The sequence below is a fragment of the Anser cygnoides genome, chromosome 1, assembly GCF_040182565.1.
Source record: "Anser cygnoides isolate HZ-2024a breed goose chromosome 1, Taihu_goose_T2T_genome, whole genome shotgun sequence".
Taxonomy (NCBI): domain Eukaryota; kingdom Metazoa; phylum Chordata; class Aves; order Anseriformes; family Anatidae; genus Anser; species Anser cygnoides.
The window spans coordinates 119,937,645-119,956,394 of record NC_089873.1 but is presented as its reverse complement, the minus strand read 5'-3'; the positions used below and the strand labels follow the sequence as shown (position 1 = coordinate 119,956,394).

The window sequence follows — 18,750 nt, the reverse complement described above, 5'->3', positions numbered from 1 at the left end:
CTGACTATGTGTCACAGCACTTGGTGCTATTCTGGTTGTATTTCGCAAGCTGGCATTGCTTTTTAATATGCTCGCTGCTGATCTGTTCTGAATCAGCTGTTCTGCTTATTCTCAGGCTGCTTTTGTGAGAAACCGCAGTTACGCCAGGCAGCTTCTGTCAGCCCCATGCCATACTTCTCACAGGAACATGATTTCCAGCTCTCTCCAGTTTTCCATCTTCATCTCTCTTATCTCTAGCTGCTACTCCTTCTTTCGGTGCAGTGTGAAACCCTTTGTAATGGCAAAGGGCACTGAAACCACTCCAGCAGCCCTCATTGCCTTTTTTTTTGCCAGTGACAATAGCCAAAAATGCACAGTGGTGTAATTCAGTAATTCACATAATTCATGAATGCATTCAGAGAATATGTGCAAGGTGTTGTTCAGAAAGCTCAGCCTTTTGCCTGTGAATCTCTGAGACCTTCTTGTGCATTACATCAGCTTTCTTAACAGTTTACACGCCCTTTTTTTGTTTCCACCCCTCTGGAAACATTTGTCATGGTGTATTATTTTATTCAGCACAGCTGTACATAAAATGTAGAGTGTTAATACTTTGTTTGGCTAAACGTGTGTAATTTGGGAAGACAGGTGAAATGAAGGATTAATCATCAAGCTTTTAAGTCTTGTTAGCTGCGGTTTTAAATGTTGTTTATTTGGAATTACAGTGTGGATATGATGTCTAAGTGGAAGCTCTTTACATATATAAATTAAAGCTCCTTTGTGGTTGATAATAAGCTGGAGGTTTGATTTAGAATCTGTTATTTTCTCTTATATCTGGGTATTCAGATAGACTTATCACAAATAACCCAGTGGTGAAGGTACAGCTACCACAGTGACAGTAGTGTTTTCTTCCTGCTTTCTATTAACGTCCCTAAGCCTTGACTTACAGGATCTCTCCTGCTGGTTGTGGGAAGGTAATTACACCTGGATGCACACCTCACCTTTGGCATCAATTAAAACAGCTAATTCTGGCACTGTTTGTGATGGTTGGTTTGCGCTGCAGCTTTCCAGCAGCCACAAGTTCAGGTAAGGGAGAGCTGAGCTGTGCTCCTTGCTTTGCCCTTCTCCCTGACCTTCTCCAGCCTGATTGATCTGCATGTGAGCACCCCCAGACTGGGCCGGACAAGCGTTCCCCCAGAAGAAGTCCTGCCTCCCTGCTGAAGGAGGTTTTCTAGCTCCTCTTCTGGAAAATTACAGACATCTGGTTACGTGGCTGTGAGTCTTTGGCATAGAAATAAATTGAAACCAATTTTACTGCTCTCATTGAGTAGCGAAATCACCCTTTATGCAGCTCACAGCTGTCCCAAGTCACCTTCTTTCCTATCTATTTATAGATTTCATGCTCAAGACATCTCAGCTTCAAAAGAAATTCTTCTCAGGAAGGAGTGCAGTATTGTCTGGAAAGATAGGGGTACTCCTGCTTTGAATTTGTGCTGTGGAAGAGAGAGAGGTGAATATTACATTTGTCAGAACAGCAATTGAACCAAGAGAACGGAAAAGCACTCACATGATGCTGAGCCAAAAAGGGTATTTTAAAGGATCCTTTTGTGAAACAACTGCTTTGTTTAAACTAAAAGGACATTTTTCAACTTCATTCTGGGACTATTTTATCCTTTTAACCTTTTTCCGCTTTAGATTTTTATTTATTTATTTATTTATTTTAGAGAAATAGTGTCTTTTCAGAAGAGTTGCTTGTTTTGATGTCAGTCAGAACATGGAGGTATTTCTGAAATGAAGCATTTATTAAGTGGCATCCAAACAGAGTGTTTTGATGTAACATTTCCAGCACTTTTCAAGTTTTATTTTGCAACAAATTTTTTAGTTCCCAGATATGCTTTGCCCAGTTTGGGTAAGGGCTGGTCTGCATCAGGCAAAGATGATAAGCAAAATTCATTCCTAAAAGAGCTAGAGACAAAAGAGTACTCTGAGAAGCAAATCCTTCTTCCTTGACTAGTGCTGGAGGGAAGCAGTTGATTAAATGGTCTTTAGCAGTGCTGTATGATGTTCTTCCATATTCTGCTCTCAGGAACCCATATTTCTTATCTTTCAGATCTGAGGAAAAGTGCCAAAAACCGTGTTGCTAATTGTCACAGACAGCCGGCACATAGCTCGTTGTTGCCAGATACGTGCTTTTCTTTGAAGGATTTTAACATTTCCATTTCATTTGTGACTGCCCTCTTTAGCGGAGAACGCCATGATAACCACATTTGAGCGCGGCCTGCTCACAGCACTGAAGATACACCCTGCCTGACAGAATATAACCATGCTTGGGAAATATATTAACTTTGAACAAGAAGAGAAGGTAATTTTGAGGAAATCATGGTCAGACTACATTTCTGATATCTTATGGGAACTTATTTTCTGTGTCCCAGCATTCATCTCATTTCCTAGTGTACGGTGGGTTATGCGGTAAAAGGCTCAAGACACCAAAATTTCTGGAGGAGCAGTGACAGGAGCGCAGGGGGCACGTGAGCAGGTGGGGGCACCCTGGTCACCCAGGAAGAGAAAGGAGCCCAGCCCTGACCCCTCCCCGGGCTGCCCCAGGGGACCCTCAACCCTGTTATGACTCCATTCGTAGCTCTTTTCCCAGGTGAGGGACTCACTATGTGAACTTATGGGGGTCTGGGTGCAAGCAGCTGGAGACAGACCACGGATCAGAGGACCCACGTGTTCGTGGTGCTGCCACTGGAGAGACTGAAGTGTGTGGGTGCATACATCGGTGTGTGATCACCAGTGAATTTCAAGCTGGACTAGCTGACAAGTATGCTAAGTGCTGTGGGAGACGGTATCAACGTGGCCATAGGTCTGGGCCAACTGCTGGAGAGACCAAAAAGCTCTGAGCTGACTAATGGAGGGACCGGGGGGTCCAAGCCAGCCCTCAGAGAGACCTTGAGGCCTGTGTATGTACATGTGTGTGTTTATGAGGGACAGCTGCAGAAGGACCAAGGGCCAGCAACCAAGCAGAATGAATGTCTAAGCCCAGTTACTGGGGCATCCACAGTGTGTGTGTGTGTGCCCACCCACGTGCGTTTGCATGTGTGTGTCTACAGGGGTTACACGCTCAGTCTTGCTGCAGGCATGGAGCTGCAGCAGCCCTGCCAGCACAGCAGTGTATAGCCTGGCTTCTTAAGTCCACCTTGGTTTGCGTCCACTTCAGCGTGTCTTTGACAGGAGAAACTCTGGAAAACATTTTCAGCAGTCAGACAGGAGGAGACGAGGACTTGCCAGCATTTGTCATCTGACAATAAGTGTGTAAACAAGCTGGCAAACAGCGTCTCGGATAATCTCTCCGCTTGGGTCTGTGATGTATTTCAGTTGAGCCATGACAGAAGAGAAAAGCTTGCATGCATCTTTTATCTGCAGCTTCCACATCACTGGTTGCTGGTGATCCGAGACGCTGCAGAGGTTGTAGCTGGACCAAGCTGGAAGGAGCTGGAGTCTGTAAAGGTCTTCTGGGCAGCTACACACAGACCCTGCCACAGCACAGGAGCATTGCCTCTGAGGCCACTGAGGCATGTCATTTTCCAGAGCAAGAGGTTTTGCTCAGTTCTGGGTTGCCTTCCAGGGAGGAATTTTTTTCTAAACTGGCTTTTATCTGCTTTTCTCTTCCTAAATCACTGTCGCAATTGTTCATAGTTGGCTGTGTTTACTTCACATTTATACAGATTTCCAGGACTGAATAACCACCATTTTATATTAATTATTGGAACACAATGAGGAAAAGAATTGAGGAGAAAAGGAATCATCTGTGAAATTATCTGTTCATAGCATCAGATTCATGTATTTTCACACAAGGTTTTCACTTCTATAAGAATCTCTAATGCATACCTCTTGCTAGATAAAGGTATTTCATCCTACTCATTCTCCCTCCCCCCCCGCCCCCCCATCAGAATCCTGTTTTCCTTCCTTCTTTCAACTCTTCTATTTATACAGCATTTCTATTAGAATTTACTGCATTGGAAGAAGAACTTTTCAAGCTCAATTTTGCCCTAACTCAAGCCTCTGTACTTTCTGGAGGACAGGATTTGTTGGCTAAGTGGATTAGCTTCTCTCTCTTTGCTGTCCAGAACTCCATCAATATGGTTACTAAAATAATTGGAGATAAAATCTCTGGCACTTAAAACTACATAATTTTGGGGCTGATGCATTTTGCACAACACACATGTGGGACCTGTAGGTGTTATATGGAGTTTGAGAATTTTATTGGATTTATTTTCAGATTTTTAATAATGGGATGAACTCCATTTTGGAAGCAAGTTTATTGTTACCCAGCAATGACCTGTTTGTCACTGTGCACAAGAGGATTTCAAATCTGCACTTTAGAAGATAAGAACGAATAGAAGTTCTGCTGATTGTGTTCCCTTTGGCTTCAGGATTTTGTCCAGACATCTGAGCTGTAGAAGCAGGGAGACAGAAGCAGATCAACCACTTTGTTTTTATCAACCTCTTCAATGTGCAGCATTTTGGGTAAAACCCTTGCTTCTTACTATGGTTCTCTTGTTCCACATCTGCTCGCTTAGCATCACTCATGTGCACCCTTAGCTTTGCTACAGGAAATATGTAGCGGCAGCGTTGGTCACAAACCCTGCTACAGACTCTTTTATTTAACTGATAGCAACTGCAAAATGGGACTGTGTGTGCCAGGCAAGCACATGGCCCAGGTCAGAATTAGGTTAATTAAAAGGAGATAAGCAAGGCAGGAAGTCCTGAAATAGATAATAGTAGTTGGCATGATCTTGACTTTGAAACTTACTTAATAGTTTCCCTTTTCAGTTTATTTCTTTTCTAAATTTTATTCTTTCGGGCAAGGAGGGAAGGAAATGTGATTAAGTGAGATTAAGTGGCATTTAATTTGCATTTTTTCCTCTTTCCAGCTATATGTCTGCTACTCCTTTTGCTGAAGCCAGTGCTCTTGCATTCACTGGGGACGGAACAAGAACCTGAATAAATAATGGCATGCAGTCCCGTGAAAAGTTATCCACATGGGATTTCGGAATTGTGATGATACTGGTTGCAGCAAAGGCAGAGTTTGCATGGATAAAAAACTGTGTGCGCTAAAGTACAAGTCTGTGCATTTGCTTAATTAAAGCTCCTGGAGGTCAGGGCAACTGGGCTTGATGTATTTTGCCTGAGAAGGAAAGGAAGCAGCATTAGATCTCTCCCAGATCTTGCTACAGCATTTTAATGGGGAGAATATCTATTTGGAAATCCATAGCCAAACAGTAACCTCTTGGCACCCATGTACAAGTGTCAGGTCTGGTTTACCTCTTGAACACTTATACTCACCTGTTACAGTGGTAACAACTCCTCTTTAGTTCTCTGACTGCATAGAGAGAATATTTTCCTTCTACAAGCGGGTCATACCCTTACTTTGATGACATTACTAACTGCTTGGAGGTGTGGACAGCTAATGCAGCTGGCTCAGAAACCATTACAGAAAGCTATTAATGAAAATAATTTGCAATGTGTATTTCCAGGGGAAAGCCGCACGTGAGCAGCAGCCACCTGCACAAGAGAGGGTGCCAGCAACGAAGCTCATGGCACACCCTACACCAGGGCGTCAGCACACTGAAAAGCACAAATTCAGTCTTACCAGACCTGGTGTAATCTTGTCAGGATATAGCATCCTGATGAGAGGATGTCAATACTTTCTGAACTGTGTAGGCTTAGTTTGTCCCCCTGAGACACCAAAGAGATGCTGACTGCCTGATGGTAAAATCCAGTCTTCCTGCATCATAGATATTTCAGACGTGAAGTTTGGATTGGAAAGCTATACCTCCATCAGCCATACAAAGAAAAGAATTTATTTTCTCTAGAAATTAGATCCTCTATGAGATGAACTTCCCATGACTTTCTGGCAGTCAGACGTATGTTTTTCGCTGAGTTGTATTCTTCACATATTGACTATGCTTCCCATGAAATTACATTTAACATGAAATTGGCCAGGTTTCACTATCAATTTTCTCATTTTCACCTTTGCAGAAGGGTCTCACAATGCTTAGTGATTGGGCAATTGAATGACAGAAGAAATTCAATGTCAATAAATGCAATGTGATGCATATAGGGAAAAAGCACCCTAGCTGCACATATGGAATGACAGTTTCTAAATTAGCTTTTAGCATTCAGGAAAGAGATTTGGGAGTCACTACCGATAAGTCCCTGTGAAAATCAGTTCATTGCTCAGTGGCGGTCAAAAGGATTATTAGGAATTATTAGGAAAAGAATAGAGAGCAAACAAACAAACAAGCAAAAAAAAAAAAAGAAAAAAAAAAGGATGCTTCCATATAAATTCGTGGTACATCTGCATCCTGAATATTATTCAGTGACCTCATCTACTCAACTCAGGATGGAGAGCTGCAAGTGGCCCAGATAAAGGAGTAAGCAGGCTTCCTGAATCAAGTGGCTTTTGTGTGAGCAAAGGTGAAATACGCTGGGTATTTTCAGCCTGCCGAAGAGATGAAGCCTGATAACATCATGAATGGTAATAGGTAGTTGAGGAAAAGAGATTAATTATCATTCCTGACAATGTAAGAATAAGGGCTGATGAAATAATCAGCTGGGCGTTGAAAAAAGCAGCACTTCATCACCCAGCACATGACGAAGTTGTACAACTCATGGCCACAGGATATTACAGAGACCAAAATAATATATGGGCACAAAAGCTGATGGGGCAAATTCACAGAAGATGGGGCCATCAGTTTATGTTCAAAATGATGTTCAGGATGAAACCTCCAGCTCTTCTGGGCTGGGAAGGGCCTAGAGGGACCGAGACCCACCTTCCTCCTTGTCTTCCTCCTGCTCTGTGTGTACAGAAATGGCCAAAAAGTGCCTTGCCATGCCCACCCCTCCCTGCCAGCTGCCCCAGAGCTGGCCATGACTGGGCTGCATCCATCCCTATGACTAAGGCACAGTGAGAGGAAAATAAAACCCCTCAGTGTGGCAAAGCCCTGAAGTCCTTACTCAACACTGGGCCGAAGCCTCTGTGGTTTGGTCGAAGTCCAGTGGCACATTTGTGGAAGAGACAGGAGCTGGATAAAGCCCTTTCCTTTCCTGGACACTAACCTGCAATTACAGCTGTCAGTGCAAAACACCTAATATATCCTTATTCATTTTTTTTTTTACCCTTGTTGTAACTTTTTCTTGTATTCAGTGTGCTGTAATTCCTTTTTTTTTTCTTTTTTTTTTTTTCCCTTTATAGCAGTTAGTTTCTCAGCATAGTCCCTGACCACAAATACTTTTGAGTGGAACATCTGGTTCTAATGTGCGCTCTAGAAATGTTACTTTCTGCAATATCCCACTCCTCCCCCAGATGATATTTTCCCTCTTGTGTTTGCCCAGCACGGCTTGAAAGCGGATCAGTATCTGAAGAAACAAAAGACCCGTCTGAGAACAAAGACTTCAAAAGCCACAAAGTGATTTCCCAGAGCCTGGGGCAGTTGCAGGAGGGTTAGTCTGCAGCCTGGCCATGCAGGCAGGGACGCTAAGGGGCTGCCTTCCTCCTCTTCCTCCATGCTGACCTTCCCCACTGCTCCTACCAGCTACCATAACCGCACAGACGCTTTCAGCTGCTTCCCTTCCTTGTGATCCCACCTAGGGATCTTCTCCTTTTTTTCAGTTCTAGGCAGACCCACTCCTCTTCAGAGGAGGAAATACTACTACCCAGTCCCTTCTCTTGTTTCTCGCTGCCATTACAGCAGCTTTTTCAGATTTGCTCTCTTAGAAGCCGTCCTGTGCTTTGTGAGTAAACAAACTTTCACCTACTTGTAGGGGGGGAGTACTGCTCTGCATAAAAGAGGCTGTGTAGTTGGTAAAGTGCAGATACAGGATGAAGCAGGAATGTGTAATGTATTTTCAGGCATAGGAAACATGAAAAGCCAACTGAACTCCAGAGAAAACTGTAGTGCACTTCTGGTATGTTTGCAATACAGTTGATGTAAATAATACATGACTCCTGGAAGGAGTGTAGAAATATAAAAAGTTTTATGCAGGGAAGCACTGAACACATGTGGGAGATTCAGATGCACCGACAAATCACGGGCTGGGCGCCAAGCACTGCAATGGTGCCTGCTGTAATTGGGGCTCGGGGACTGAACTACTTTGATTGCAACTCACATCCTGAAAGGGTAAATTGTGCACTGCCACAACCCACCAAATTATTTAACTTCAGAAAAAAAAAAAAAAAAGGTCCTCAGTGAAGGGAGAGGAGGATTTATTATTCCATTATGTTATCTTTACAAGCCATCCCAACAAGCAAATATGATCATGGTTTTGTAAGAGTTCACATGAACTAGGCTGTCTTACTGGACTTCATCATTGCCATGAAGCATGGAGAAATGGATCATGATGCAAAGGCATGAAAAAAACCCAGAACCTTAGCTTAATCATTTTAAGTCCCTTAGGGCCCTCGCTGTTGAGAGGTGAACAAATCTGAGCATGTTCTGTGGATCCTGCTGTCTGCGTGACCCTGTGCTGGCAGCTCGCCTGCGGCTGGGCAAGGTGGGATCTTCTGTGTTCTCAGGACCTACTGGCTGACTGTCTGGGGAGGGAGACTTGCTTCTCCAACCCTGCCCTTTGAGGCAGATCTGGCATCTGTTGCCTCTCTGTTCAGCTGCCCTGCTTTTTCACACAGCCACTCCCCCAGATCCCTCTTTTTCATGAAAAAAAACAGAAGGTAGATGAGAAGGTCCCAGCTCAGCCCTTGACTCCCACTCTTAAGTCACCCTTTTTGTAGTGTTCCTCCCTCCTCTCAACCCAGAGGACATGCCTAATGCCTTTTTCAGCATTAGGATCTTCAGCTATCCTTTTTTTCATCTGCTCATCCATCCATTTAATGCTTAGCATGACTGCAAATGTTTGCCATATGGGCCTGTCTCTTGATATTTTAGTCTGGCCTGAGTTTTGGGTCAGTAATGAGCAGTAAGAAAAATTATAAAAAATCTGTCACACTTGAAAGAAAACTGAATTATAATTTTTATTTATATTATATATAATTTATATATATTATGTAAGCCATATTCTTAACGTAGCTTCTTGGACACCTGGGAAAATGTTTACATTGGGATTTTGTTCCAACTGTGCTGAAGTGACACCAACAGGACAGCAATTCCCTCTGTAATCATTTGCATGCTTCTGATACTGGTTAGCACATGGTAAATATGACGAACTAGAGGAAATTGTTTGTAATGCTGGAGGTCAGTAGAAATTCGAATTATTTTACAAAACATGCCTGGAAAGCTAGCTGGCTTGTACAGTCACACCAGAGAGACCTGGAAATCACCTTGCACAGCAGCCTCTCTGAAACCTCTCCAGAAATATCTCTCAGCTTGAAGTCTAGTCTTTGGTGGTTGCTGCATTGGTGCAAATGAAGCGAACCTGCTGTGCTGGGCCCTCATCTTTGCCCAGCAGCTCTGTGAGTGTGGTGGCTGTAGGGAAGAGCTTTTACTGCAGTGCTGGAAACTGAGGGAATTGGCTGAGTGAGCTCTAAAGGAGCAGGGATGCCGTGCTTTGGTGTTTTCTGAACATAGACTTTCTTTTCCATATAAATGTTCCAGAAGATGGATACAAGACAACTACTGGTTTGATCTGCTGCTTTCTCTCAGGTGGTCACAGGGACAACATCCTGTGGTCACCCTCTGAATGCAGCTGTGCCGTGCTTACAGGATCTGTCCCCAGGGTCCATACACAGCAGGGAAACCCCGCAAAGGGCAGAGGACTGGGAAGAGCTTCTCAGAAGTCAAAAGAATCAGGTTAGAAACTGAAGCAATTTAATCGTCTTTTGTAAGAAGTGCAGTGACAGATAATTTTGTCCTCGTTTATAAAAAAAAAAAAACATTCTTTGATATGAAAAAAATACCTAATTTTATAGGAAAAGTGCTTTATGGAAAAGGTGTTTTGAACTCATTTAGACATAGCTGGCAAATTTTAATTATAGATGAACACTTACTTTAGCACTTTTTAGTCATATTTTACTCCTCGGAAAGCATGGTGGGTCTGAGTCAGCAAGATTCACAGCTGCCTCCAGCCCAGGGAGGAGGCTGGGCAGAGCAGACTGCAGCCTACAGATGTTGTGCTCTGTTTTCAGCAGCCTCTTGTAACGCTTTCTGAGACCCAGTGATATACTGATTAAGGGGATTTTTTTTTTAAAGGGAGAATCTAGATGACAAAAATTACTAGAAACAGTACAATTCCCACAGGTCTGACTGAACGGCATCTGCTTCAGCTAAAGCACTGAGAGGTTTTTGAAACAAGGCAGGTGTTCAGGTTTCATTAAGGTAAATATTTTAAGCTATTGTCTTAAGGAGGAATGGCTGAGAAAGCAAAGTTGGCTTATTTTGAAGGAAATGGCAGAAATGGCAGAGATCAGGCCAACCAACCACCCCCCCTCACAAAGGAAGGAGTATGATTTTGATGTACACTTCGATGTACATTTTTTTTTTTTTGTATCTAAAAGAGTAACATTTTGGAAGGAAAGGAAGCAAAAAAAGAAAGAAAATGCACTTGGGTGCAGAAACAGGGCTTGCTATGCTAGAGTGGAGGACAGCAATGCAGTGGAAGGGGTGGAAGTGAATTAATCTCTCTCCAAACTCTCTCCAAAACACAAAGTATACACGCTACATGAACATGCTCTTAAAACCCTAGCGGTGCATATATTTTTGACAAAAGTCTTGTTACTTCACCTGTCATTCTGATTTATGCTTCTCAGAGAACATAGAGCTGCAGTCAGGAAAAAAGAGAAAAGCCATATGGCAGACTATCGTCAAACAAACAAACACATACAATATAGATGCCAAACAGATTTTGTTCAAACAAAAGGAGCAGAAAAACAACCCTATCCCCCTTTGATACCTTTATATGCTTTCATAAAAGAATATTTGCCTGTCTTTCTCCACCCTTCAAACCTTCTGAACAGACTTGCTCTAAGAGCACGTGTGCTCAAGGTATTTCCTAATTCAGTCGGGTTTTAATAAGATAACAGTTCACAGGGATAAATATGGCTAACTCTGTAAAAAACTCTGGGAATGGCATCAATTGTAAATGTTATCAGTGTGTTTTGCATAGCTGAAATATTGTGAGACAGAAAGCAGCTGACTGGGCTGGAGCTGTCATACCTTGGAAATGGTCCTTGTGCAGGGCCCCCTTCAACGTGGGCTGAAAAATGAATCTTGCTCTCTTGGAGCCTGCTGTCACCTCCGTCCCACTGTGGAAACCTCTGATAGCAACCCCTTCTCAGGCAGGAAGGACCTTGCTCATTTTGAGTCTGTGAGCTGGTGGGTGTGGGGAGGCTCTTCAGGAACTTGCAATTACAGGGCTATTTTTTTCAAGGAGATAAGTGTCATTTTAAAAGCCCTGGAGCAACACCATCATACCTTTTTGTAAGAGTAAATGAGGAAAGAAATAAAATTACGTCTCCTCAACTTTTACTAAAGAGAGAAAATGCATTTTATCAATTGTGGAAACATTTAATCCTATTCAGGCTGCAGGGCTGCATGCAGTTGATGCACGCAGACGCACGTTTCCAGGTTAGCACTGGGTTTCCATGCTGATGTGAGACCATGAACTTCACAGGGAACAGGCAGCTGGATGAGGGGATGAGGACAGTCAGAACTAGGAAAAAAGAAGAAAACTGACACTGAGAGCAGGGAGAACAGCAAAACCAGGAATTTGGAGGAATAGTCTAGAGGGATGGATGGGGAAGTTGCACAAAGCAATGGAGAATCGGAAAGTGAAAAGGGACTGAGAGCATCCACAAAGACATCCAGAGCTGGCTCTTCTTTTTCCTAAATTCCTGTGCTTCATCATTCCCCTACTTCTGGAGAAGTTCTGTGAATGCCTCGGCAAAATGATTATTTTAGTCATCTCTAAATGGATGCAGATCCTGGAGGCAGAGATCTGCATTAAGGACTGTGCCACAGCTCTGGGTGCTCCACGCACAATGCTAGCTGAATTCCCATGATGGGACTGATAGTTTTTTTTAATAGGAAATTACATGTTTCTTGCTCCCCACCCCCTTTTTACAAAAGGGGACTGCCATAGGTTTTCTGTACTTTCATCCATGATAAAATGACTAACTTAATCAGAATTTACCGTGGATGCAGTATTATTCCACACGTCTTATTCCACACAGGAGAATTTGTGTTAATTGCTTGTGTTAATCACATCCTCCCCTGTTCATCTTAATCCCTACATTTAATTTTATTTGGGTTGTGTTTTTCCCTTGAGGAACTGTGCTTGATCTGAGCACAGTTAGACTTGGCTAAGTTTCTTGATGTGCCAAGGAGAGTGGAAGAGTGCACTGAGGATGTGACTCAATCCAAAGCAAAGAGGACAGAAGGGAGGAAAATGCAAAGAAATCTTGATGCAAAAAATGAAGTATTGTCTTGGGGTTTATCCCTATAAAAATACTAACAAGCTATGCTTATTTTAGGAAGCAAAGCAGACAGGAGCAAGTTATTTTGCACTGAGAGATGTGAACTAGCACCACCTGCTCCTGTGCTGCTGCATCTTCTTCCCCCACGGAGCAAGTGGCCTTGTCCATGCAGCTGAATGGAAGCAGCTACAGCTCTGTGCTGTCTCGGGATGTTGCGTGGCACAGTGCTAACAGGCATGAACCTAAACCATACCTGGGAGTGTGCTAACATCTAAATACTGAAGACATTCATAAGTGGTGCTTGGGCACAGGCCATAGCCCTGCTCAGTTTCCTTGTATTGATGTAGCTCATGGGTCTCCAAACAATTGGTAGTATATTTTTGTTGTGCGAAGTCTCTGTGCTTATAGGATACAGAAAGGAGATGCTGTTAGATGGGAATTCCAGATTTACCCTTGAAATTCTTTACTCTTGCAATCTCAGGTCAAATTCTTAGTGTTATGCTAATATAGCTTTTCTTGATATAATTTGCCTTAGCTTCAGTTTAGGATTGAGGGATTTTTGGTCATAATTTTTTGTAAGTGAGGTAATTACTGGGGATTTAGAGTAGGTATTTTACCCTTGACAATAAATCAGCAATCATTTGTGATGAGGCAAATAGGCATTCAAGCTGGGCACAGTACAGCTGAGGTAGAACCTCAAGGGATTATAAAAGGAACCTGCTGATGTGCAGGTTTCTGACTTTCTGGTGTCAGCATTAAGCGACACTATTCAGATAAAACAAGTCTTTTTCTGTGTGGAATAAAGCTTTGTTTCCAAATACCTATTTGTACCTGGCGAGCGAGACATGAGAATTTGTGTACACAGATATAATGCTCTGTGTTTGATCAGCAAGCCTTAATATTAACTCATCCCCCTGTCCTTCAAGTTTCTCTGGTTGCAGCAATTAATTTATAATACAGTTATAAAAGCACAGGTTGCTGTCACATCTAAAAGGCCTAAACAAAGCAGCAGCCTAAAGAAGCTTTGATTATAGCTGTCCGCTAGGATCTTGAATCCAAACATGGGTTGTTGCAAGTGTTAACAGCATGTGGTCACAGGAGGACAGGCAGTGTCTTGCAAGGGGCTGCCTTCATTCTTGGGCGACAAAACAGGGAAGAGTTTAAACAGTACAATAAAAATAATTTCTTAAGCCATAGAGATGTTGATAGCCATGCAGTTCTGGTGCAAATCCCCTTGAAGGGCCTTCACTGAGCAGCCCTGTTTGATTTCTTGCCACCAAATCTCAGAAATGTCCAAGAAGCAAGTAGACTGACACTACCCACTGTCTCGTCCTCTCTTTTGCCCTTCCTAGGCACAGGCCTTTTCTGCTTCCCTCCCATGGAAAGGGGCATACAATGCTGAGAGCTGAGACTACTCGACATCCTTTGCAACAGGCTTTAGAAATCCAACGTTTTTTATTTTAACAAGGTTGTCTTTATTGATGGTACATTTGCTCTTGTTCTCTCCAGGCAAGTCTATTAATACACTGATAATGTTTAATCCTTCACCTATTCATGGATAGATAAGCAGGCTGGTACCAGGTCTACTCTCCTTAGCGCAGTCGCATAAATTATAGCACAATGCAAGACTTTCCTAAGCACCTGAGCAGTTTATATAATCCTGGTGGAGTTAATAAAGACATTTCAAGATATTCCTTGCATTATAGCAGATTAATTTATTTTTATTAACGTATCACATCTTTGAATGTTGTAATCATGTCCTAGCTCCAGCAAAATGCTGTGATCCCTGCTCCAGACCTCTTAAAATTTTATGTTAGTCACAAGTCTATTACTGTGGTTAAAGAACTAGCAGAGTAAGTGGGGACAATAGGAGCCTGATGAAAGTTACAGTTATGAGGATGCCTGTTTTTCCAGAGGAATCATGGTTGCATCATTGAGATTTAGGATCTTTTTTTTTTTTCCTTTTTTTTTTTTCCTCCTGTTAACATTAGATTAGAAGACACTGATGTGTTGGCACGCAGTGTGTGAACTTCAAAGGAAAAGAAGGAAAAGCCTTTGAGTAAGGACAGAAGAGAGAGAGTTTTCCAAGATAAAACAGGTACCTTTTCCTGGATCTTCTTTTAATAACACATGAAAAAACACAATTAGAGAAGGAAGTTCTGACTAACTGTAGAGCTGAATGCTGAAATGTTGGCCTTCTGTACTAAAGCACCTTGTCTCCCCACCTCCCTTCCTCCTTCTATCCCTGTCTCTCTCCTTTCCTCCCTCTCTGCCCCATCCTGAGCACGGACACCAGCATATATCTTGCAGTTGTGCAAATTCTTGTCCAGTAACAGTTTTGAAAAAGACCCAAAAATAAAATGACACAGTAATGTTAAAACAAGGGACTTTAAATTTTGGCTGAGGTGTTTAAAAGAAAATAATTTAAAAGGCAATTTAAAAGCATTAGTGGACTCAGCCTAGCCAAAACCACAATAAATAGCATTTTTTTTTACTTAGTTCTTCCTTTTTTCTTTTTTTTTTCTTTTTTTTTAATGACTTTTGCATTGAAATGGATGCTAATTAAAAGCAGGAAAATCACCAGCTATGTCAGTATAATTTGCATCTATTAGTCACCCAGAAGTTGGTGCAATTCTAGCTTGATTACACAAAAAAATAAAAAAAACATAGCCTAAGGGTGTTTGTAAAGGGGGACTAACATGCAGACATAATACATTGCTAAAAATACCTTATAGGTGAGCATATCTATGTAGGCCATGGACAGCTTCTACTCTTTGAGGAGAAAGGTGAAGAAGGTATCTTAATAAATAAATTCACGAGTTTTTTAGAAGCATCCTGTTGTTTACTTTAGTAGCAACCTAACAGAGATTTAAATATGAATATATTCTTGTTTAAAACCCCAAAGGGAGAAGGACAACAAGAAGAAACATAGTAATAGAGTACCAGCAAACACTACAGCTACCAAATGTTCCCCCATTACAGTTGAAGACATTATTCTGATAAAGACCCAGTAATTTCTATTCACAGCAAATCCCAGGAGTGTGAGAGGCAATGGGATCGCCCAGCTTCATGCCAGCCTGCCTGCTTTGTTTCTAGACATATGCTGACCAATTGTCATGGAAAGGTCAGCCCTGCAAACACTTGTCCCATCCTTGTGCCTTTTTGGCCCAGCAAGGATTGATGATTTAGGATGTCTCTACTCAGTCCTTAAAAATAAAACCAAAAGCCAAAAAAAAACCACAACACAACAATCAGCAAACCACAAGCAGGAATGGATCTGAGGGTAGATGGGGTTCACTCACTGTTATTTGTTCTCCCTAGAGTTTACGTGGTTCTTACATACATAATGCATTCAAGTTTACTCATTTTTCACTTCAAACCCTACCACGGGTAGAGGGGTCTGTTCAGAGTGCGCTCACCTTTCCAGATTGTCAGCTTTTTCTGAACATATGATTTCATAGTTACAGATCAGTACTTGCAAGAGCAGCAGTAAAGAACAAAGATGCCAGTCTGGGAATGTGACAGGTCACTGGTTATTAGAAAGATTTAGCGGGCTATTGCATGGCACGGTTATGCAATTTCACACTTTTGCCTTGTCCCTGTGCTCAGACTGGGATGCAGATACTGTGATTGTGCACTGTTGCCCATGGCAAAAATGTTGGGCCCTAGAGGGGTCAGAGTGCAGCTCTTTGTCAGAAATGCTCCTGTTCTTCCAAGAGGAGGACAAGCTTGTAGCTCTTGGGGGGAGAAACAGCCAAGTGCTTCTCCTCATTCTTTGTGAACATTTCTCTCTTCTTTTTGTGATTTGCGGTGTGGACACCTAGCAGTTTTTGGCAAAGATAAAACTGCAATTTCTGTTTTGATTTGCATTACCTGGAAATCAAACCGGGGCCTCTAAAGGGCAGTAGGGCTTCTGTGGCAGCTCTCTGGAGTCTCAGTGGCTACAGTGTGTCTGTCTATATGGAAAATATTTTTTAAAACATGCTTGCTATGAGGACTAAATGGCAACATGGGCTGTCTGCCAATAACCTCAAATCTGTAGTGAGAAGTAATTCAGTCTGCTAGCAAGCTGAGCTCTAGCCTTCCTCTCCTGTATAGACTGTCGATTGCTCTGTGATTTACTAAGGGTAGGTACAAAGCATATTTTATTAAGGCAACATCTTCCACTCAAATCATGGTTCTTAAAGCAAAATGCCAACATTTTACTCACTGGCTCCCCAGCACCTCTCAGTCCTACTTTTAAATGTGATATACGGTTGTGAGTGCAGCTCTTCATCACTCACGGCGGCTTTCAGCATAAGTCATTGCTAGATTTAGCTGCTGCTCTCCATATATCATCAAGTATCTTGAAGCAAATTCATTACCAGAAGGCGGGTGTGTGTCCTTGCTGCATTTTTCCATCTTATCTAAATTGTTGAAATGGTCAAGCAATGTGCTTTTAAAAGTGGAAGTCTGAAAGTATCAAGCTGAGTTTCAGCTGGCAGGTAGGTGAGGATGCAAGTGACATTTACCATTTACTTCTTATCAAATCCTGTAACAGACCTGACAGAACATCTCCTTGAGAAAGACCTTGCTGTTCTCACCAAAAGCAAACATAAAACTGCTGATGTCAGGCAAGGGGGGCAATGCCTGTGCTTCATTATGTGTTGTAACAACTGCCACGCGTGAGATTACAAACCTTCAATACGAAGTACATTTGAGTCTTTCTTCTCAGTGCACTTGGAGCAGGCCCTGGGAGGCTGCAGTCCAGATGTGGCTTTCTGACGTGTTGCATGGTGACGTGACATCCTGGTGTGACAGAGAGAAGACGAGCCTCAAAAGAGATGTGGAATTACCCAACTCAACATTTGGTATGGGAAATGCATAAATGCCTAACCTACGCACATGCTGAAGATTTCCATGCCTTTGGTGCTGGCATGCCACAACTCCATGGTCTCAGCAATGAAAGTGTTAAAACCCAGCACCAGGTCCTTATTCTGTGTTCAGGTTCAGGAAAATGTGGTGTGCACTGGCCACAGAAGTGGTGATGGCTGTGACCGGGAGATACCAGCATTCCTGAAGGCAGGGTGTAGGAGATAGCAATCCCACAGATTGCATATTAAAAATGGCTTTCTCAATTAAAGACTCAGTTTATTAGCCGCAAGTAACCCTTTAAGGGGTGACTGCACATGAACAACCCGCAAAGAGAGAATGGGTCTGTAGGAATGGGAGCTTCCCCAGGGCAGCATCCTATTTTGTGCCTTGCCGAAGGAGCTGGCAAGCCATTAAGGTGTTTGAGTTCAACATAACTGCTCAGGCTTTCCAGACTCTTAGGGCTCTGGCTGAGGCTCTTGGAGCTGCAACAGGTCCTGACAGCACTTTCAGCTGGATAAAACAAAGAGAGCAGCAACTGGAGCCAAGCCAGGATGCAGTTAGCAGAGAGATACAGTTTCCTTTTCATTTTTATAAATTTGTTCCAAGACTGTTTTATTAAGCTCTTTCTTCCTTTCCAGACGCTGCTTTAGTTTTCAGAAGGACTTCAGGCTGAATGGCAAACTGTCCCACGTCAGGGACTTCAAGTCCATCAAGGAAGTTCCAGCAAGGAGATGATGATCCTAAATGCCTGTGCACCCCTGTGGAGACCAGCAGCAAGCTGACTGGGGTGCTGGAAAGCTGGGGGATATCTCCACCTTTGAAATGCATCACTTCTATATTGGAGACCAGCTCTAGAGAGCATACCCTGTGATTCGGCAGGGCACTGGATGTGCATTACACAGGGTCTCCTGAAATATGTGACAGCCAGGAATTGGGAAGGCCATGCAGGAAAAGCTAGGCAGACTTAGAGTGCTATAATTGTGTGCCAATGCTGAGGTTGAGTTCCCTGAAATGTACATAAAGGGAGGCTGTACTTCCTAGAAACCCAGTTTTTTTTCTTTTCTCTTTTTTCTTTTCTCTTTTTTCTTTTCTCTTTTTTCTTTTCTCTTTTTTCTTTTCCCTTTCCTTTCCTTTCCTTTCCTTTCCTTTCCTTTCCTTTCCTTTCCTTTCCTTTCCTTTCCTTTCCTTTCCTTTCCTTTCCTTTCCTTTCCTTTCCTTTCCTTTCCTTTCCTTTCCTTTCCTTTCCTTTCCTTTCCTTTCCTTTCCTTTCCTTTCCTTTCCTTTCCTTTCCTTTCCTTTCCTTTCCTTTCCTTTCCTTTCCTTTCCTTTCCTTTCCTTTCCTTTCCTTTCCTTTCCTTTCCTTTCCTTTCCTTTCCTTTCCTTTCCTTTCCTTTCCTTTCCTTTCCTTTCCTTTCCTTTCCTTTCCTTTCCTTTCCTTTCCTTTCCTTTCCTTTCCTTTCCTTTCCTTTCCTTTCCTTTCCTTTCCTTTCCTT

General features: G+C 42.6%; 1 long non-coding RNA gene across 1 annotated transcript; it reads left to right on the top strand.

Moving 5' to 3' along the window:
- The first annotated feature begins 7,343 nt into the window (after positions 1-7,343).
- LOC106036069 (uncharacterized) lies at positions 7,344-18,497 on the top strand. Its single transcript, XR_001207085.3, has 4 exons — positions 7,344-7,482; positions 14,395-14,501; positions 17,118-17,253; positions 17,896-18,497. It is a non-coding gene; the product is annotated as an uncharacterized lncRNA (long non-coding RNA).
- The last annotated feature ends 253 nt before the right edge of the window (positions 18,498-18,750 follow it).